Source organism: Malus sylvestris, chromosome 2 (assembly GCF_916048215.2).
Source record: "Malus sylvestris chromosome 2, drMalSylv7.2, whole genome shotgun sequence".
In the NCBI taxonomy this organism is placed as follows: domain Eukaryota; kingdom Viridiplantae; phylum Streptophyta; class Magnoliopsida; order Rosales; family Rosaceae; genus Malus; species Malus sylvestris.
In genome coordinates this window covers 31,672,481-31,688,281 of record NC_062261.1, presented here as the reverse complement: position 1 = coordinate 31,688,281, position 15,801 = coordinate 31,672,481, and the positions used below count along the sequence as shown (strand labels likewise).

Genomic DNA, 15,801 nt, shown 5'->3' with positions numbered 1-15,801 from the left:
TAAAAACACCATGGATGGGAAAATTTTGTTTGAAAGCTGATGCAAATGTTTGGGAAGAGTTGTCTTGGTTTTTCAAAAGTGAGAAAGAACTTGAACCATCATTATTTTGATCGTTGTAAGCGGTGGGAACATCTTGCAACTCTGAATTACTGAGATCACTATTCGCAACAAATGCAGGCAAATCGGCACGTTGAATTTCAACGGCTCTCGTAGGTCGCCCTATTCGTCTAGACATAAAACTACATAAAGGGGAGAAAAAAAACAGAAACAGTAGCGGTTCACTCTCTAATAAAAGCAACACTCCAACCAAATAACCATCCAAACCAAATGAAATTGGTAGCGAACCATGATTCATTAAAGCAAAAGGTAATTAGAAAGACAAACACATTGTAAACACAACAGTAAAAACACAATCATAATGTGATTAGATTAGAACAAATAACAGAGAAACTTAATTTACGGTTGTCTCTCTGGACAGCGTTGTTTCCCGTTGCAACGGTAAAAAGTATGGATAAAGCATGCAATGATTGCTAAAAAAACAGAGATAAAGAGCAGCAGGATAAATATCAAATAAGAAAGGAACCACGATCCAAGAAGGATTCATGGATGATTGCATGTGCAAGGCCACAAAAAAGCAAGCAGAAACGAAGAAGGTGATGGTTCTTTAAAGTTGCAGAAATCTAACCAATATAGAGACGGGATTGCAGCTGCACATAAATCCAATCGAGCAGTAATACATCACCGCAAGGATTAAAACAGTAGTTATAGAAGCTACAGAAAGAAAGAGAAAATATAAACACATATACAATTGGAACGATGTATGTTTCAATACTTTAAAGAAAGGGCATGCATCAAACGCTTTTAGGTTAGAAAAAAAAATGCATTGTCTTAAATAGAGATGATCAGGATTTAAAACGTTTAAATTTTGTTGTCGGTTGACTAATTAGATGCAAAAGTGAATGTACATGAACAATTTAACACGGACAAACACGAATAATACAAAATCACAATTGATCTAACAATAAAAAAGCATATAATGCAAAACAATAAGAACAGGCAAAACATTTTTGGTTGATCTTACAATAGGCTAACAGGATAAACTAAATCACCAGATACTGCAACACTGAGAAAGTTTGAAGATTAAAGTTTGTGTTCACCATGTCTGTTTTCGTAGATGTTGGAAAACATTTTCATTAAATCTGTTTACGGAAACATAGAAATCCATGATGCGATTCCATCACTTGGGATAGCACATGTTCACCAAGAATCCAACATCAAACTAACACTTTTACATCACAAAATATCCATCACATTGGAGACACTTATCAACAGGGTGACATGAACAATCATCATTAAGATTTCCTAAGTTAATTTTTTGTATTCGTCAACTACATTTCACTTGATAAAACAATTTTAGCAATACTTAAGACAGCATAATGGACTTTTTCTCTAGTTTACAAAATATTGACCTGTGTTATAAGCAATGTAATAAAATATATATAAAATGGTGTGATCTAGTTTCATTGTTTTTCACAAAGCTCTCAGTTTAGACTCTTATGAAACGTTGAGTTTGATACAAATTATTAATGAAAGAAATACTCCAACATGTTTTGAGTTTAAGTACGACCACTTAACAATGCCAACTCATCCATAAGTTGAATAATTCTAATTAGTTTGATGATGCAATTTTTATTTACTTATATGAAGAAAAATGAATGGAGTACGTAAAACCAAATTCTTAGTAAAAGAATTAGGTAAATTTGATCAACAACCACTGATCAAATTGTAAAAGTGAGATATGAGTTTTTCTCGCTTCAATAGAAGCACCAAAGTCAAAGGTTTTTATATGCATTATGATAAAAAAATCATTAGGGCACCAAAAATCATAGCTTAAAGTTACGCCAAAAAAAGTAAGAGGCACACAATTGAAAATACTCGTTGATGAGAACAGCCCGCTCACTTAGAAAACCAAAACATCAAGAACAACAACCGCCTTAAAAGTGTATAACCTGCAAAAAAATATTAACTAAAGGATCCTATTAACAACAATAGAAATGGCATACAAATTTAAGGAGAGAAACATAATTCTAGCACAATAAGGTTATTGCTAGCTAAAAACATTAATCAGAAAGATAGAACTGCAGCAAAAAGGTGAAAAAAGAGTATTAACAATACTTTATCCTTAAAATGATAAAAGGGTCAGCAAAAAACATTCATTAGTGAGATAGAAGTGTACCAAAAAAGTGCAAAAAAAAGTATTCACAACACTTCCTTAAAACAGTTAAAGGCTTAATTGTTTACATTATCACCCTTATGACCGAACAAAAAAAGTTTACATTGTGTCAATCTTATCTAAAACCCGTCCTGTCTTTAGACATTCAAAACCCAAACAGCCGTTGCAGCAAAGGCAAGTAAGAGCAACAGAACTCCAACTTTTTTCCAGCGAGCAAAGCTGTAAATCCCACTGAAAAACCCCAAAAAACTTTGCAAAGGTTTTTTATCCAACAAAACCTTTTCTTTTGGCGGATTACTACGATTTGCAGGTGGATACATGGTATGGACCACCAATTTGTTTTTTGTTTGCACCCCTACCATAAACACGCAAACCCATTCTTGTTTTTTGTATTTTTGCTGCTCTCGTTGTACTTGGTCCCGGGGCAGTGTCATAATATCTCACTAATGTCCCTTGATTTCGTTCATCGTGTCGAGCCTTAACCAGTTTCCTTAAATTTTTTACTACCACTCCTAGAATTTGTTGCTCTCTTCGATCAATCTCGCACACCATTTTATTTAGCCTGGATCAAAAATTAAATACAGCGTTAATATTTATGTTTTTTTTAAAATATCTTTTAGCTTGTAGGTTGAAAAATAACACCGTAAAAAATCTTAAAAACTCAAATTAATAATGTAAATGCAGAAGATTTGCAAAAGTTAGATAACAGCTAAAGAAAACACAATCAAAATGCATTTTGACAGTGTTTTGGATCAAATTTTGAAGGGATGGCTGATAAAGAAAATGCATGATTTAATTATTTATGATCAAATGATACTTGTAGTTTGAATGTAAACATCCATGACTTTTCCTTAATATCTTAGTTGCATTCCTGCATTGTTAAAAGGCTGCTCGTTTTGTTAAATATGGAAGGTAAAAATGTCCAGTTCGTTTAGAGAGTGCAGTTATCAACCAAACATGTTAAAGCATTTTGGGGAGGATGAGACAGTTCACTATTAGAAAACCAAACGAAAACACCAACCAACCAATAACAGAATAACAGAGATTAAATGCCCAACAACATCCGATAAAGAATTAAGAACATTGGGTTAAACCAGAATCACAGAGATAGCAAGGAACTTTGAAACAATAACATAATTGCGCAAACATAATTAAAACAATAAAAAATTAAGTCAAACCATCTGACCTCTGGAAAAATGAGACAATGACCAAGACAACCAAGAATGAAAAACAAAGCAGAAAGCAAATGAATAAGATAATGCGATGAAACCAAACACAATCAATCAAAAAATCATAAAGTGGTGGTGCCTCAAGCGGAAAGAATGGGAAAAGAATGCATTTAAGTTCAGGTGACTTACCAAAGTGTTGATTCAAATGCACGAAGCAGTAAGAGCAAATTATAATGATGTGATGAGACTCTAATCTAAACTGCAAAAAATGAGTGAGATTCAGTAAGAATTAAAACCGTTAACAAATGGATTCAATAAACTAACTAAGACTATAACGCACCAATTGTATAGTTAAGACAGCTTTCACGCTGATTAAACCATGAGGGTCAAGTCTGATTGAAATACATTTGAAGATTATGTTTGTATAAGGGATCCCTGAACCAAACGTTATATGGATAAGCGTCCAACTTGACTAAAGGATGTTTATTCTAATTTTGGCACTTGATTCCATTGGAACGACATATATGGAAATTAAAAAGAAAGTCAGATACCCATAACTCAAGGAAATAACAGAGTAATTATCAAGATTGCAGGAGCCCATTAGAAGATACTCCAACCAATTTATTTTGCTTTACAATCAATCAATCAAAAAATCATAAAGTCGTGGTGCCTTAAACAGAAAGAATGGGAAAATAATGCATTTAAGTTCAGGTGACATACCAAAGTGTTGATTCAAATGCACGCAGCAGCAAGAGCAGATTATAATGATGTGATGAGAGTCTAATCTAAACTGCAAAAAATGAGTGAGATTCACAGTAAGAATTCAAACCGTTAACAAACGGATTCAATAAACTAAGTAAGACTACCAATTGTATAGTTAAGACAGTTTTCACACTTATTAAACCATGAGGGTGAAGTCTGATTGAAATACATTTGAAGATTATGTTTGTATAAGGGATCCCTGAACCAAACATTATATGGATAAGTGTCCAACTTGACTAAAGAATGTTTATTCTAATTTTGGCACTTGATTCCATTGGAACAACATTTATGAAAATTTAAAAGAAAGTCAGATAGCCATAACTAAAGGAAATAACAGAGTAATTATAAAGATTGCAGGAGCCCATTAGAAGATACTCCAACCAGTTTATTTTGCTTTGCAATCAATGAATTGGACGTGCGCAGGCAAGCAATTGGACGTGCATTCAGATCAAGTAAAAATAAACAACCACACGTAGAATCACAGACTACAAACAAAACCCCCAACACAATCGCAAATGGAAGGAAATGGTAAATGATAGAAGAAGAGATGGGACAGAGAGAGAGAGATACAATCCATCAACCCCAGCCTCTCTCTGCAGCCAACACATTTGTTCCCTCAACCCTACCCTCAAACCGTGCACCCAAAACAAATTCAATCAGGAAACAGAAAGTTAAGAACAGCCTTAACTAACTGAGTATACCAAATAATCAAATTAAACAGAAATTCTTAAAATTTTGGCATCCCAATAATCAAATAAGGAAAAACAACAATGTGTGTACTGTGTCTCTGAGTGCATGGGCTGCATAAGCGTGTAAGAGTATATTGTATTGCTGACAAAAAACAACAAAAGCTTCCAAGTGATAAAAAAAGGCATAAGTGTGCGAGTATATATTGTATATGTTGTGTGTATAAGTACATGACAGTGTTTGTGTGACATTGCATGTGCGCGTACCGTGGATGTATATAAAATGTACTTGGAAAATACTGCAGAAGCTGTAATTCATAAAATTCATAAGATGCTAAATGAAAAAAAAAACCTGGTATTTAATATATGGAACTCAAAAGTATAAAGAACAAAGACAAAAGGTTGAAATTTACTCAAACCCAATAATAATAGACAAAATTAAAGTTAATTATTTACAAATTCTAAATTCTAAACCCACAAAACCCAAATTAAAGACAAAATTCAGAATTCATAACAAAAGAAAACCCAAATTAAACACAAAATTAAGGTGCCTTCGGAGGCATAAGCTTAAGAACGCAAGAAATTGGAACCTCCCAAAAGCGCATACAGAGAGAGAAAATACAATTGGGGGTATATTTTGGAACTCACCATAGGAGTTTTGAAGGAGGCACAGAAGGAAGATCTGCGAGGCAGATTTGATCATGATGGAACAAGGTTGTACAATTACTGTGAAAATCAAAACTCAATTAACAAAAAATATATGATAGAACTTGAGCATTTCCTAGTGAGAAAACCACCAAAAGAAAAAGAAGATATTAACTTCCATAAACACATTCCTCTTATGAACTCGAAAAACGATATTCAATTGTAAGTATAGTCTTGTATGATAGTTTCCTAAGGTCTCTTAATCTCAAAACATCTCTGCTGTAAATAATGGTCAAGCCTGTAGGCCAAAATTAGTAGTAGGATTCTAGGCATGAATCCATCAACTATCGAACGCAACCTGATCTACATAAACCAATAAAGAAAAAATATTGCTCTGAAATAAAAGAACTGAACATTTGAATTGTTCATGACATAACCAATTTTGATTTGAAATATGATGGCCAAGAACAAATTACAATTTTTTTCAATGGTGACCATGAATTTTCAGAAGTTACAGAAGATTTTTTATCAATTGAAAAGACAATGGTCATATAAACATCAAAATCGAACAAAAAGACAAAGCAACATACCAGTTCTCTATCTTCTATGCTGTTTTCAGGTGGATCTTCCTAACTCATCCCAAAATACCGTGCATATAGTTCACCTGCAAGCATCATCCCACAACCAGAGTTCATGAAATTTCTAAAGAAAATAAATCCGTTAGCAATTTAGAGAAATTGGAGGACCAAATCATATTAAATTTGAGTTAAATGAGCAAAGGTACACCAATGAAATGAGATACTAAACACATTTTGAATCTATGTAATAGAAGAAGAATTAAATGAGGACCAAATCCTTTTCCTCTCCCTTCTCTCTCTCTGTTTCAATTGCTTTCAAATGACAAACAAATACAACCACCATACATGAAATCACATTTTCAGTTCCCCCAAGAACTAAAGCTGAAAAACAAAGTAGACTTCCAAAATCAAAATAATTTATTTTACCATGCTCCACGTGCTGGAAACCCAAAAGAAAAAAAAAACCAGAAATGAAAGCAAAGGGAATAACTTCAATCACAAATGGACTTAAAGCACTCAATTCAGTGAATTCATTAATCTTCTACCCTTTTTTCCCTCAATTTTCTTGGAAACCAAACAGAAAATTAGAATTGAGTTAAACGTTGAAGAAAAGTGCCAATTCCCTATCACTCAATTTCTAATATCAAACAAACAAAATTAATCCAAACTCAAAACAACATTAAACATAAATATTCAAACTTTACTACCTTTTAGCTCTCTAATTTACTCTCAATATACACGAACAAAGTTGAGGATTAACTTTACGATAGCCATCCAACCGAAATCACACAAAATCAACAAATCATTGACAAAAACACTCATGGAGTTGTAATTAAATATGTAATTGTTGGATCATTTGCTTCTGTATGTAGAATGAATTCCTTTTATTTTCTTTTGAGATATATATAAAGTTTCAACATATCCAATTCCAATTAGCTCATATCCAAATTCCAATTCAATAAACCACACATCCAAATCAATTCAAACTAAATACCTAATATTCAATCACATATCCAATTCAAACTACATGGCTAACATTCAACAACATGTCCAATCTTTAAGCACATTTGGCATAAAAAAGTTGCATCTTTTTCACTGTATTTTTTCAGACTTTAATCACATGAATTTAAGCAACAAAAGAAGGAACCAAATGGAACAGAAAAGTACCTTAAGACATTCAAGGGTCGGAAAAGTGGTTGATTTGGACGGTCTGAATCTGAGCTAAGCTGAGCTGAAATGGAGGTCGGGTGGTCAGTTATGGAGGTGTCTGGGTGTGCGTGTGCGTGTTGAGTAGAACTACTTTTGTGCTTTATGGCTGGTGGATATAGTAGACAAAACAGAGAAATAAAGGGAGGAAACATTGTATTACCTGGTCAAGCAAGGGAGGAAACACTTTGCAGCAACTTTATAAGCATGCTTGTTCAAAGACATAAGCTATAATCAAAACCAAACAGAAAAATTCAATCTATTTCTAACAACAGTAACCACAATTTCCAACCAAAAATAACATATCTCAACAGATTTGTTAGGAAACGATTCACAGTTCTGCGCAATTCATTCAAAAGTAGGAAAAAATGGGGCACTTAAGCCACTAATTGTAACAGCAGAAAGAAAATTGAGCTACTAATTTGAAATGACATGTTCGATTCAATGAATAAGCAGAAAAACAATAGGATTTTTAGCTGCCTCATATAATCTTTTATGCAAACCTTAAAATGTTATGATCAATTCAGTCAAAAGTTGGAAAAAATGGGGTTTTTGCAATGAAATTGTCATGTTTTGATTCAATAGTTTAGACCACATGGACAAAGTTGAAATTGCATGCTTCATTCATTCAAAAGTAGGAAAAAAGTCGGATTTTTAGTTGGTTTACATAAATATTTTATAGGAGGTGTTAAAATGACATGCTTAATTCATTTAAAAGTAGGGAAATCGGATTTTTTTCAGTGAAATTGTCATGTTTTGGTTAAATGTTTTAGGCAAAATGGACAAAGAAGAAAGAAAACACACCATTCGGTTAAACGGAAAATTAGATGGAGATCTCAACCATAGAATACAAGCTGGATGGATGAAGTGGAAGAGTGCATCCGGCGTGTTGTGTGACCGCCGTATGCCACTGAAGCTCAAGGGAAAATTTTATAGGACGGCAATAAGGCCGGCGATGCTGTATGGCACAGAATGTTGGACGGTGAAGCATCAACACGTACACAAAATGGGTGTAGCGGAGATGAGGATGCTTCGTTGGATGTGTGGGCACACGAGAAAGGATAAAATTAGGAATGAGGATATCCGGGGTAAAGTAGGAGTAGCCGAAATTGAAGGAAAGATGAGAGAAAATCGGTTACGGTGGTTTGGACATGTGCAAAGAAGGCCTACTGACGCTCCGATTAGAAGATGCGACTATAGGACAGAGGTTCAGGACCGAATGGGTAGAGGAAGACCTAGGAAAACTTTGGAAGAGACCCTAAGAAAAGACTTAGAGTACTTGGATCTAACGGAGGACATGACACAGGACAGAACACAATGGCGTTCTAAGATTCATATAGCCGATCCCACTCAGTGACTTGGATTTTCCAAGTCTCCAACCGAGAAGTTTTCCTCACTCGGGAAATTAAGGGAACACTACCTCAACCTACATGCTCCACTCACAAAGCTTCAACATACAAGCTTCAACAAAAGAAAATTCAAAGAACTTAGCGAAGAAGGCTTTGGTGTATTTAACACAATACGTTGAAATGAAGGAAAGCTTATTTATTGATATCCCCGATAAGTTACAAATATATACATATACTTGAGTCAAAATAAACAAAAAAGAGGGAGACTTCACAAAGGTTGCTTAGGAGAAGTCTCAGCAGTCGGTAGAGCCCCAGAAAGAGAAGGCACCGGAGGGGGATCATTCGGAGCCTCAGTACTGGACAAAACCCTAGAAGGAAGAGGCATCAGAGGTTGATCATTTAGAGCTTCATTACGCGGTACAGCCCCAGAAGACAAAGGCAATAAATGCCTTTGGAACAAACCCACAAATCTCTGATGATCAAGTAAAACCTGACCATCAGATTCCTTCATCTAGTCAAGCTTCCTCTTCATGTTTGTAGCATAGTCATGTGTGAGCCGGTGCAACTGTTTATTCTCATGCTTGAGCCCTCTAATCTCCTGTTTAAGACTCATCACTTCAGCCGCCAATGATTCAACTTGGCGGGTTCGAGCAAATAGGCGTTGGGCCATATTAGACACAGAACCTGCACACTGAACACTGAGAGCCAGAGAATCCTTAACAGCTAACTCATCAGACCGTTTGGAAAGTAGTCTGTTATCTTTGGGAGTGAGAAAGTTCCTGGCCACTACCGCAGCGCTCATATCATTCTTCATCACGGAATCCCCAATGGTAAGAGGACCAGTAGGGGAGACGAAGGATGGGCGCCATATGTTGTCTGGAGAAGGCGGGGCTGCCTCTTCAACAAGGTTCAAGCCACGACGGTCGGAGGGGCCAGACATTTTCAAAGGTGTTGAAGAGAGAAGAGGTCGGACAAATCAAGATCTTAGAAGTACAAGAATGGAGCTTCTACTGGTGGATATTCAAGTGTGCTTTGGAACTTAATGTCAGCCCCTATAAAAATCTGCACTCGACGAAGCTTCAGAAATCGAAGAGGCGCCTGCTCAGAAATCGAAGAGGCGTTTGCTTTCTCAAAAGCTGGGCTGCTCAGAGACCACGAGGGTCAATCTCAGAAATCGAAGAGGCGTTTGCTTTCTCAAAAGCTGGGCTGCTCAAAGACCACGAAGGCCGATATCAGAAATCGAAGAGGCTTGCTTTCTCAAAAGCTGGGCTGCTAAGAGACCACGAAGGCCGATCTCAGAAATCGAAGAGGCACCTACTTTTCAAGCCTTGTCAGCACCTGTCACACGCACACTCAGCTTTGCGGAAATTATGGGCATTCTGTCGAAGATTTCTGGCGAAGTAGAAAGCACATGAATCGTACTGTTCAATCACCCACTTCCCATATGCAACAGTAACTCATGGGTACCACAGATAACTTTATCAAAGTTCTCTGACAAAGTTGAGACACGTGAAGCTTGCAGCTCCCGCTACATCGCTCTGACCAAGAAGGGTAAAAGAATTGCAAAGAAACAACACTAACAAAGTTTAGACACATAAATTTTGAAGGTCTAGCTACCATATTATTACCCACAAGGGTAAAGGAACAGTACCACTGCTGGATAATTGGAAAGTCCCGGTTTGTCAACCTCTGTGCTTCGTGGCAAGGTAGACTAGCAAACATGCCAACCTTTACTCACATTCAAGAAAACACTCCCAACAGGATTGCTTGCTCCAAAATCGAAGAGGCACCGTCCTCCGAATCTCGAGAGCCAGACTCCCAACATGATTACTTTCTCAAAAATTGAAGAGAGGGTAAAGGAACAGTACCACTACTGGATAATTGGAAAGTTCCTGTGTGTCAACCTTTGTGCTTCGTGGCAAGGTAGACTAGCAAACATGCCCAACCTTTACTCACATTCGAGAAACACTCCCAACAAGATTGCTTGCTCCAAAATCGAAGAGGCACCGCCCTCCGAATCTCGAGAGCCAGACTCCTAACATGATTACTTTCTCAAAAATCGAAGAGAGGGTAAAGGAACAGTACCACTGCTGGATAATTGGAAAGTCCCTGTGTGTCAACCTCTGTGCTTCGTGGCAAGGTAGACTAGCAAACATGCCCAACCTTTACTCACATTCGAGAAAACACTCCCAACAAGATTGCTTGCTCCAAAATCGAAGAGGCACCGCCCTCCGAATCTCGAGAGCCAGACTCCTAACATGATTACTTTCTCAAAAATCGAAGAGACACCGCTCTCCGAATCTCGAGAGCCAGACCCCCAGCAGGATCGCTTTCTCAAAAATCGAAGAGGCATCGTTCTCCGAATCTCGAGAGCCAGATCCCCGACAGGATTGCTTGTTCGAAAACCGAAGAGGCACCACTTTCCCAACTTCAAGAGCTGGATCTCCTTGGATAAAGCTTGTCTGTAATCTTCACACGAAACATCAGCTTTCCAGATACCACAGACCACTTTTTCAAAGTGCTCTGACAGAGTTAAAACATGTGAAGCTGGCAGCTCCCACTACCGTGTTATGACCAAGCAGGGTAAAGGAATAGCATTATTACTTGATGTTAGGGAGACTCCTATATATGTCGACCTCCATCCTTAACGGACAGGCAGACCTGCAAAAATGCTCAACCCTTTCTCTTATCTGAGAGGGCACTCCCAACGAAGCCTTTCGAAATATTCAGCTTTCTTTCCCTCCGATAATACCTCTGTAAACAAGCTATACTAGAGCAAGAATATCTCATATCATCAGGGTTAAAAGCAAGAGTATCCCATATCATGTTTTTTCCCTGTCTTTTCCTTTGGCCTTGTTCTTACCTGCAAGACAAGGAGAACGAGAGCAATCAGTCAGCACTTGGAATCAAGCTTCCAGCCAGGAACTGACTGCCTGGAACCCCTTACCTGATTACTTACCTGGCATTGCTCTCGAGTACTCATCTTCAACATCTTATGCTTCCAGGGAAGATATCGCATCTGCCTGAGGAACAAATAAGGCAAGTGAGAAGGATACAAGGAAGCATGTGGAGACAAGCGTAACAGCACACGTGCTGATACATCCACTACTCTGTCAAAAGCAAAAGTATCCCATATCAGCAGGGTCGAACGTACTCTAGATTTGATGGACTTGTTTTGACCCTCAAATTCTTCAGTCGGCCTTATACTCTGGAGGAAACCAGAAAACCCTGCAGCCCGGTTCAAGAATAAGCCTGTGGAAAGTTACTTCTTCAAAAGCAAAAGTATCCCATATCATCTCTTCTCATTTTTCTTCTCTTTATCCTTCATGCTGCCTGCAAGATAGGGAGAATGTGAATAATCAGCTGGAGCTCTGATTGCTTACCTTGTCTGTCACCTCTTTCAGCAGATCCCCTAGCCCGGCGACTTGGGGGACTCCTACTACATGGTTTGTATCGCGCTTGACCAAGCCTGAAACTACAAGTAAGCTTCAAGTGAAATTGATACATTACCTTGTGCATCTCCACCAGTTACAGATACCACCCCTGGATGGAGGAAGAGTACTTCCAGAGAAGATGCCACATCTACCTATGAGACAGATAAGGCAAGTCAAGACGATACCACACTCCGGTACTTAGAAGTTTCGTGGTTACGAGATCATTCTCCCACAATATTTCCTAATGTCATTTGTACTAAATCATTCACTTGTACTCACTAAAGGAGAGCTTGAACCTATGTACTTGTGTAAACCCTTCACAATTAATGAGAACTCCTCTATTCCGTGGACGTAGCCAATCTGGGTGAACCACGTACATCTTGTGTTTGCTTTCCTAATTCTATCCATTTATATACTTATCCACACTAATGACCGGAGCAATCTAGCGAAGATCACAAAAAGTGACCGTTTTCGCTACCTAGGATCTATCTTGCAAGAGAACGGAGAATTAGATGGAGATCTCAACCATAGAATACAAGCTGGATGGATGAAGTGTAAGAGTGCATCCGGCGTGTTGTGTGACCGTCGTAGGCCACTGAAGCTCAAGGAAAAATTTTATAGGACGGCAATAAGGCCAGCGATGTTGTATGGCACAGAATGTTGGGCGGTGAAGCATCAACACGTACACAAAATGGGTGTAGCGGATATGAGGATGCTTCGTGGGATGTATGGGCACACGATAAAGGATAAGATTGGGAATGAGGATATCCGAGGTAAAGTAGGAGTAGCCAAAATTGAAGGAAATATGAGAGAAAATCGGTTCCGGTGGTTTGGACATGTGCAAAGAAGGCTTACTGACGCTCCAGTTCGAAAATGTGACTACGGGACAGAGGTTCAGGGCCGAAGGGGTAGAGGAAGACCTAGGAAAACTTAAGAAGAGACCCTAAGAAAAGACTTGAGTACTTCGATCTAACGGAGGACATGACACAAAACCGAGCGCAATGGCGTTCTAGGATTCATATAGCCGACCCCACTTAGTGGGAAAAGGCTTTGTTGTTGTTGTTGTTGTTGTTGTGATTTTGGTGAAAACAAACAGTTTTGTCTAAACAAAGTGTTAATGATCTTCTTCCCCTGGTTTGGTACTTTGCAAAATAGCACAATGGTGCACACTGCTCAAGCGTGATTTCCGAATGGGTAATGCACAGCAGACTAAAATTACAAAGAAATTTTAACCTAACATCAAATTTACCCAAACTCCAATCATTCCTCTGATTTGTTCCAAAAAATTACAAACACACTCTAATCTAACACTTATCAACGGGGTTCCCAGATGTACAAAAAAATGATGACAAAAACTCACCCAAAAATTAAGCTACCAATCTCTCAAGTACGTACTTGATAAAAGCGAAGCATATACATATGTAAAATATGAATGAAATATGCAACAATTGTATAAAAACATGCATAAATGATAAACCAATCTTACAAACATGTTAAATAAATAGAAGGTATATAATAATAAAGAAGAAGAAGGAGAACAAAGTACTAACAATAGCAAGGAAATTGTTTTTGGCGGAAGGAGATTGACCCAAAAAATAAGATGACCACCAGAGATACTGCCAAATTTGCGACTGATCAACGAAGGAACCAAAATGAAAAATATCCTCTCAGCGAGGAAAACCTAGCACAGGATCAGAACCAACCCAAAAAAACAATGGTTACAATTTCATCCAAATCAAGCAAAAATCAAAAGAAAAACCAAACACAGCACATACCACCGTCGATCGCAACCCCAGAAATTATGTGAAGCAATTTTACCACGGAGGACAAAACACCCAAAACCCTAGGTTTATACAAATAGAAAACCTATTTCGGCAAAGAAGCTATAACACTGAAAGACCAACACAACAGGAAGAAAAAGAGAAATGAAGAGGAAGTGGTATTATCAGACAGTGAAGAAAGCAGCACAAAATATCTGTTTTGATGTCCCTATTTAATAATTTAAAATCAAATCTTGCACTCCCAACTAAAAGTTGAAGAACCGAACCAGAATTAAACAGAAAAGAAAGCAGGAAAAAACAACAGGTTTCTAAGCAAGTTCAAACCAGAAACAGTGAAATAAGGGAAAATTCGGTTTAAAAGGGACACTTAGCTTTGAAAGGAATGCAACCTGCCAGCTGGGAGAAATCCTCATCAATGCTTGCAAAGATAGCTTCCAACTGGAACCAAATCTCTGAAACCAACCATAGCTTTAGGCGTCCCTTCCTGCCTCACCGTTTCTCTAAAGCAGAGCTCACCGAGAAAAAACAAAACCCAAATTCCGGGCAGCCCTACCTATTGTTTTGCTTATCCTACCCTTCCCTCTCTCCTCCAATTTTTCCTTCTAGAAGTCCTCATCTCTCTTCTCTCAGGCATCGCACGACCCACCTCTCGTCTCTCTGCCATCGGACGACTCCTGTCTCTCTTCTCTCTCGCATCGCACCACACCTCCCCTCTCTTCTCACGGGCTTCATTGCAGGCTACGCCTGCCCGTGTTAGCCATCATCCGAAAAACCCGACTACAAACAAAACCCACCAACCCAATCACAGCCCAAACCTGCAAAAAGCCCATACAACTAAACCTAAAAGAAAAACAAAGCCCAGGCAAAATCCTTAGAGCAATGGCATTGTTGTAATTAAATTGACACTATTCATTTCTACAGTGTCATTTCCCATGCTTTCTTTAGACTAAAGTAATTATGGATTCTGTCAGTTAGCATAAAAGTTTACCGTCGGCAGATAATCCAGGATCTTACAACAGAAAACTATATCTCACAACAATTTTGTGTTTTAGAGTCAAGAACATGCATTCTCCTTTTTTTGTTCATAAAAAATATGTTGTAAGATCAATTCATAAGTATTTGGGAGCTGAGACAAGCATGCATATGCATAAAAAGACTTGTACATCACCAGTAATCTCTTTAAGCTACAACGAGTTTACCTCGGTTAGAAGAACTCCCATGTTTAGGACCTTTGTGAGAAGATCCATTGCGGAGTCATGTGATATTTCATTAAGGTTTATCTTACGTTTGTCTCAAAACAAACCAAAGACATAGGAAAAAGTATCCATGTCAATACTAACTTCTTTAGCATTTTGGCCGAAAGTTCCCTTGAATCTATGACATTAACAGCCCACCCAATGGATTCATCAGCCTTCAAATTCTCAAACAATTCCTCCCTCTTCTCTTCCTTCAATGTCTTTGAATCTGCAGGAACAAAACGAGACTAAAAACACTGGGAGGGATATGACTTTTGATGCAATATTCGAACACAATGAGCTTAGAAGGGAAAGTGATACTCCAAAATACCAAATTAGGGTAAACATGGTTGAAAACACTAAGTAGAACTGTGTGGATGAAAAGGTCATCTCACATGTTCGCGTCAGGAATTTCCGTCGGGGATGTTTCCTGGCCGACGAGCACACAGCTCCCCTGGAGGTTGGCGCAGGTTGAGGGCTGATGTCGGGCTTCTGCTTCACTATCGGGCGTTGTCGGGCAAGTCTCGTCGGGCAAGACTCGTCGGGCAAGACTCTTCGGGCAAGGCTCGTCGGGCAAGGCTGAAAGAGAAGGACAGCGTTAACTTTGAGAGGTGCCTTTGTGGGGCCTTAGGTGTAGGCCTTGAGGCTCACAATCAAGGTTAACATTTAGGTGCTCAGGCGTGCCACTGCCATCTTTAGCATGGCAGATGTAAAATGGATGTC

The 15,801-nt window shown here is 38.3% G+C and overlaps 1 protein-coding gene and 1 long non-coding RNA gene across 3 annotated transcripts in view; both read right to left on the bottom strand.

The window, feature by feature from the left end:
• LOC126582684 (ribonuclease H2 subunit A-like) overlaps positions 1-15,801 on the bottom strand; it is a 58,114-nt gene that overhangs the window by 40,176 nt on the left and 2,137 nt on the right. The window lies entirely within an intron of this gene.
• LOC126582774 (uncharacterized) lies at positions 2,257-14,596 on the bottom strand. 2 transcript variants are annotated; one of them, XR_007609585.1, is made up of 6 exons: positions 13,651-14,596; positions 7,241-7,507; positions 6,086-6,159; positions 4,123-4,192; positions 3,592-3,661; positions 2,257-2,795 (listed from the first exon to the last, which is right to left on the bottom strand). It is a non-coding gene; the product is annotated as an uncharacterized LOC126582774 (long non-coding RNA). The 2 variants fall into 2 exon arrangements; XR_007609586.1 differs by lacking the exon at positions 3,592-3,661.